General features: G+C 42.7%; 1 pseudogene; it reads left to right on the forward strand.

Moving 5' to 3' along the window:
• The first annotated feature begins 1,484 nt into the window (after positions 1 to 1,484).
• LOC147423743 (chloroplast envelope quinone oxidoreductase homolog) lies at positions 1,485 to 6,984 on the forward strand (annotated as a pseudogene).
• The last annotated feature ends 207 nt before the right edge of the window (positions 6,985 to 7,191 follow it).

Consider the following 7,191-nt stretch of genomic DNA (forward strand, 5'->3'; position numbering starts at 1 on the left):
CAGGAGGGGTTCATGATTCTTCTCACTTCAAAGAATGCGACTTGTATGGTCAGCTCAAGCAACGAGAAGCACTGGATCGGCCATTATTGCACATTAAAGGAGAGATAGTATGACCTTATTTGATTGTAGACTCAGCCTACAAAGCGAGACATTCTTGGTAAAGCCATATCGAATGAAGGCAGGGATATTTTTACACGAAAAGCGAGATTTTGATAGGAAAATATCAAAGGGGAGTGAAAGTGGAAAATTCCTTTGGTCTCTTCAAGAATAGGTGGCGTATTTTGCGAGATCTCAATGTCGATCTTGCTTTCGTGCCCACTATGATAGGAGCCTGTTGTTTCCTACACAACTTTGTGCAACTCCAAGGCGAGACGGAGCCTCATGATTAGCGAGATCCGCATCCCAACTCCCAAGAGCCACTTCCTAATGATGGCGGTAATCTTGCTCATCACAAGATGGCCTTGCAGATAAGGGCAGCCTTATTTTGTCATAGTAGCTTGAGGGTTCAGAACACAACAGTTCCAGGTGTAGCAGGTTGTGGATTTAGTAATTGTTCTTATTTTTCAAAGTGATCATGTCTTTTGTTTCAATTAAGGTTTTCATTATGTATCCATAAAGCTTATTATTAATTTCATGAAGTTGTGTTTTACAGGGCTTGATGATGATTTGGAGTCTGAGGATTGAGTCATGTTCTACATGGTTGTAGTTTTTGTCATGTGGCTTGCTTTATGGCTGCAATGAGCAACACCTCTATTTATGTATTGCTATAGGGTTTTTATTATGGTTATCTAGCATTTTCATTTATGGCTGCCAATGAGCAACAATATTGCGCGCTTCTATATCGGAGGCAATGAACCATTTTGATGTACTCAGAATAGCTTATTTTATGGGTGTAAGTCTCTTGTTTATGTGGTTGTCGGACATTGAAATTTTGTTTTGTCATGCGTTTTTCCATGCATTCGGTGCAATGTTATTAGGAGTTTTTTGTTGAAAAATGCTATCTTTATGATGTTGGCAATGCGTGGTTTGTTGGTTCGCATGATTATCCAACAACGAACGGATGTGAATGGGCGTACGCATGTGCGCATAGGACGTGGCCGGACGGAACAGGTGGTTTTTTTGACCGAATGGATGCACGAACGGATGCATGTGCGCGAAATGGCAAAAAGTTTGCATCCGTTTGTAGCACTTTTTTGAGGAAATGAATGGCTGAACGAATGGCCACATGTGCGCTTTACATCTCTCTCTCGCACACGCGCACACACACACAAGTTTCATGCCTGCATGCACACACACAACACGTTTTCTTTCCACCTCAGCAGAGGGCTCACTGCTGGGTGTGGTCTTGGAGTAATTATTGTGAAGCACATGCATGCTTTGACTGAAACTGAAAAACTCATCTCTTTTTTTTTGGGTGTCCCGTCTTGCTGCATGTTTGGTGTAGGTTGTTAGTGAGCAGTCTCCTCGAGCGCATTGTAGCAGCTATGGGGGACGGTAAGCTCATGAAGGCTCTACAATATTCCTCCTATAGTGGAGGCCCCTATGCTCTCAAGGTAAATCTCTCTCTCTCTCTCTCTCTCTCTCTCTCTCTCTCTCTCTCTCTCTCTCGCGCGCGCGTACCACACACACACACACACACACACAGGTTTCACGCCTGCATGTACACACACAACACTTTTTCTTTCCACCTCAGCGGAGGGCTCACTGCCGGGTGTGGTCTTGCAGTAATTATTGTGAAGCACATGCTCGTTGTCACATGCTTCGACTGAAACTGAAAAACGCAATCTCTTTTTTTTTGGGTGTTGACTTTTGTTGGAAACTGGGTAGGGCAAATTAGCAAGTCTAGTATATAAGAAAACCTAGCGCTAGCACTTTCTGGCAGAAGAGGCAGCGGTAGCACTCGCTCAACAGGAAACTTCTCAGTAGGACCCCCAGGTGCCCTAGCGTTTTTGCTTCACAGCAGAAAGCTAGCGTTTTTGGACCAGGTCAGCCAGCTTTTTTGCTCTTGCAGATCCCTGGCGATAGTAGACCAAGCACAAGCCCCAGCGTTAGCAGATTCTCCATAGCAAGACCATTTTCAGCATCTGCAAGCCACCTCAACATTTTTGCAGATCATCGCGACGGAATCCCCACAAGCATTAGCGTTTTCAGTTTTCAGCATTTAGAACCCACAGAAGAAGTCTCAAACCTCGCAGATCTCTCACCTTCTCGCAGCAGATCCTCGCCGCACGGTCAGATTCCACGAAGTTTGCAGTTTCAACTCGGTAAACGCAGATTTCAGCATCTACATTTTCAGCACGTTGTCGTCGCATCGTCGCCATCGACATCTTCACTGACATAGAGTTAGAATTCAGTAGATAAAGATTTGCAGATTTCAGCCGTTAGCATTTTCAGATTTCAGTCTGTCTCGTTGTCGTCCTCATCGTCGTCGACATCGTCGGCAAGTCCAAGCATTGTAGAGATTTGTGCAATCATAAGTAGACCGCTCTCGCCATAGAGAGTGGGGCCTTCAGAGGAGGGTTTGACAACATTCTGGTGTCGTATTCTTCTCTCTCTATCTCTTAGTTTCATGCACCTTCATTCACAGTGTTCACCACTTTGTTTGCGTCCATTGCACTCTCTCACTAAAGGAACGAAAGGCTCTCCCTTTTGTAAGTAAAAGGAACCTTGAGCACAGTTCGGAGCACTCATCTTGAGCAAAGTTCAATATTCACTTCCGCTGCACCTAACACTCACACTCAGACTCTGCGTCCAGATGCTCTAAGTTGTGAGTGGCCTACCCACTTATTTAAAGAGTATAAGGGATACCAAAAGCAGAGCCCCAAAAGCTGAAAATCAAAAGCTCTGTGGAAAATAAAGCAAAAGCTCTCTCTCTCTCTCTCTCTCTCTCTCTCTCTCTCTCTTTCTCTTTTATACTTTAATGAAATCAAGCAAAAGAAGTATCTCTCTCTTTCTCAACTTGCATAGAAAAAGCAATTCAGCATGTCAAAAAGCAAAATTCAGCGCTTCTTTTTTGCTATCGCAAAACGCGAAGATCCGTACAACAGACCACGTGTCAACTTTTTCGTAGTTCCCGGACACTTGTATGGTCAGCCACGTCAGTATGCCATGTCAGCACTCCCGTCCGCATCAACCAACCAACTCTGGGTGCACGAGGACTGTGTGTGTGCACTGGGCAGCCACGTCACCAGTTTGTGACAAACTGTTTATTTCCTCGTGGCTCACTCGAGAGTATGAACGTGACGTGATTACTGCCTGGAATCATCTTCGGATGGCCAAGGCAGATACTGTGGATACTTATTGCGATAGATTTTGGAACGTTTTTCTAGCTGCCTCATCTTTTAAAAAGATTAGTTTTAAGCAGCAAATCGAGCGATTTTTCTGTGGACTTCCCAAAAGTACTCGAGATGATTGTTTATTACAGAAATTTGAGTCCATACAGCAACTAATGGGACATGCTAAGCAAGGGTTTGCTATGCATTCAGGTAACTTGACGTATCTAATAAATCAACTCTGGACAAATGATGACAAAAACAGAAGAAATAAATATACACGTCCCCGACTGACAGAGGAATAGAAAGACGAATATCTCAAAATACAGAAGTGCTTTGATTGTGGGGAATAAGCATATATATCTGCGCGGTGCCGCAAAAAGGCACAAGAATGAGAACAACAGGTAGACTGAAATAGAGCTGGGTGAGAAGATACTCGCTCCACAACAGATATTGGAAAGGAAACTGAAAGGGATACTGATGTGCTGGCAGTATTATGATTTATGATGACTTTATGAATAAAGAACTTTGAAATAGAAATTGTCGAAGACTTTGATCTATGTGTGAAATTAATGTTTTTGGAAGATCTTGTTTTTTGTGCACAGATAACATGAGAAATTGAGAATGAAATGCTAGTGAGTTTGCATCTGATTGAAATCGGGAGCAATGACAACTTCAGAATGAACCTATCACGATAAGAATCGTGAATGTTGAATGATGATGGATGATATGACTAGATACCTGTGGTAAGCGCATCAAGAGTTCCCAAGGGATGAGATGGCTATACAAGAAAAATATGACTAGACTGATTGATTGAAACTCTATGTTCAGTATGAACTAAGAGTGTGATTGATGAACTGGAATTCCCGGAAATGAATTTGATATTGAGTACTCACTCATGTGATTGTGTTTTGAGTGCAGGATTGAAAGACAAAATGACTGTAGCATTTCAGTCTTGAGAATCTATGGACATGATCGCAATAAGAATTAGTTAATAATGAGGTCCGGTGTGGATCTAGATGCGATTGCTAAACACGTTGCCAAGAATCATGGTCTTAGATCTGGATGGATTTTATGTGATTTGATTTGAATGTGATGTGAATGCGCAGTGAGTGTCGTCTTTGTGCAAGTGCTAGATTTGTGTCGTCTAGTGTGTCAGTACTTAGAGTCAGTGTCTACTTAACTGGTTTATGGCTTATGGCAGTGAGATTAGGGTAGAGACCAAGGAGATCTTGTAGGGGGCCTGCCGAATTAGTAGGGAGTTTTGGAGCATCAGCCAAAAGCATGGAGGGTGTATGATTGGCGATCATTTCTTTCTATAGCCTTGTCTTTATGAATCATGATCACCTTGGTATTGTGGGGCAAGCAAAAGGACCATGGGGCGGTTGGAGCTACAGTGAAGCTAGACACCTCTAATGGGAGACTAATAAAAACAAGGCTTTAGTTTTTAGCTTTCATCCTCCAGCTCGATGTGGCTTTTTTGGGAGAAACTTTTACAGAGGCCTCGAGGGTAAGATAGGCAACTTCTATTTTTGGGCAATGCATTGGAACGGTGGTCGGGTCTCTTGAAGGAAAGCAAGGCACCCCAAACTTTAGTGGAGTTCAAGCCACTCTTCTCAACTATCTACTTGATTATCAACTTTGAAGGGGATGGGTTCGGTATAGCATGACAGAGTCTCTTGCGGAGACTCTTAAGAACTTGGACAACTATGTGAAAAATTTTGAACTGTCACAACTGCCCCATGGTCCTCTTGCTTGCCCCACAATACCAAGGTGATCATGATTCATAAAGTCACTGTCTACTGAACTGGTTTATGGCTTATGGCAGTGACATTAGGGTAGAGACCAAGGAGATCTTGTAGGGGGCCTAGCGAATTAGTAGGGCATTTTGGAGCATCAGCCAAAGCATGGAGGGTGTATGATTGGTGATTGGTTGACTCTAAGTACCGACGTACTAGACGACACAAATCTAGCACTTCTAATGATACCCTCTTGTAGGCAATGTACCTGTAATGCTCTCCATTAGATCTTAAATGCTGAATCTATGTGCATACAATTGTAATTTAGTGATGCAAATGCGCATGTATCATATGTTTTGTTGCATCTTCCTATTATGCTGTCTTGGCTTTGCAGCATGTAGAGATTTCCGTGCCAAAACCAAAAAAGGGTGAAGTTCTAATTAAACTTGAAGCAGCCAGTGTGAACCCTGTTGATTGGAAGATACAAAGTGGGATTGCTCGTCCATTTCTACCTTTGAAGTTCCCTCACATACCAGGTGCATTTCGACTATAAAGCCTTCTCACATTCCATCCACTTTTGTATGGTTCTCTCTCTCTCTCTCTCTCTCTCTCTCTCTCTCTCTCTCTCTCTCTCTCTCTCTCTCTCTCACCAGCTCAAGAAAATGACAAACATTTCTTTGCTTGTGTACTTGTACTTGCTTAGACATACTAGATGACCAAGCCTTGTTTAAGGGCTTGGATTCTAGGATAACTAATATTCCTATAAAGAGTTGCAAAAAGGAAAGTGATTTTGGATGTTTGCAAAAATTACCAAGGAGTATTTTGGGACTGTAACTGGAAAAATTTTAAGGGTATTCAGGGAATGTTTTGGCAAAATATGAGGGGTATTTTGGGAATTTTTGAAATTTGAGGGGTATTTTGGGAATTTCCCCAAATATGAGGGGTATTTTGCAAAAATTACCAAGGAGTATTTTGGGACTGTAATTGGAAAAATTTTAAGGGTATTCAGGGAATTTTTTGGCAAAATATGAGGGGTATTTTGGGTATTTTTGAAATTTGAGGGGTATTTTGGGAATTTCCCCAAATATGAGGGCTTTCTTGATTTAAGGGTACACATGTTATCGTGATTATTGCTGAAATGCATGAATGAGATGATAGATTTAGGAAATTTGAGGACTATGATGGTGCCAATTTTGCAGAATGGCGGTTCTCTTGCCGAGTATGCTGTTGCTTCTGTCAAATATACTGTCGAAAGACCACCAGAGGTCTCTGCTATTGATGGTTCTTGCTTACCAGTTGCGTGCGGGCCTAACTGCTTTGCAATCCATTCGAGATACTGCGGGTGTCAAGCTGGATGGTTCAAGCAACACCAATCTTCTTATCACTGCCGCATATGGTGGTGTCGGCTTATATGCTGTACAGGTATGTGAGAGAACTACACCTATGTCTTAAATGCTTGTGAGGTGACTCTATACACTTAGTTTTGCTATGTGCATGACATCTTTTTCAGATAGCTAAGCTTGGCGGTGCACACGTTACCGCTACTTGTGGAGCCCGCAATATAGAGCTGGTGAAAAGTTTTGGTGCTGATGAGGTTCTTGATTACAAAACACCAGAAGGAGAGGCCATGAAGAGCCCTTCTGGCCGACTTTATGATGCGCTTATTCACGGCACGACTGGAATTCCCTTTCCGAAGTTTAGTCCCTATCTTAAACCTGTTGCCAAAGTGGTCGATCTTACTCCAAACTTCGCCTCATTAGCCTCGGCAGCTATAAAGAAATTAACTCTCTGTAAGCAGCAACTGGTTCCATTCTTGATGTCTGCCTTTGGCGCTCCTGTCCGACCTTGTAAAGGTGGGAAAGTTGAAGACGGCGGTGGACTCCCAGCACCCCTTGTCAAAAGCAGAAGGAGCATGGGCCAGGAGTAAAGAGGGGCATGCCACAGGAAAGGTAGTTGTGACATTTGATGGTTAGAGTTTGCAAAGCAGTTGTGTGTTATGGTGTATATTTGTGTTTTATAGTTATTTATGAAGTTGGCTTGTAGTTGTGAATATGAATTGCAGTCATTTATGGGGCTACCATGCCCATTTGTGGAACTTATAATAAGCTCTACTTGCCTTGCTTACCTTGCATGCATGCAATGAATTGCAACTTCAATCTCCCTTTTTGCTTTCACCTGCG

This window comes from Adiantum capillus-veneris, chromosome 26 (genome assembly GCF_014529385.1).
Source record: "Adiantum capillus-veneris isolate H3 chromosome 26, ASM1452938v2, whole genome shotgun sequence".
Classification (NCBI taxonomy): domain Eukaryota; kingdom Viridiplantae; phylum Streptophyta; class Polypodiopsida; order Polypodiales; family Pteridaceae; genus Adiantum; species Adiantum capillus-veneris.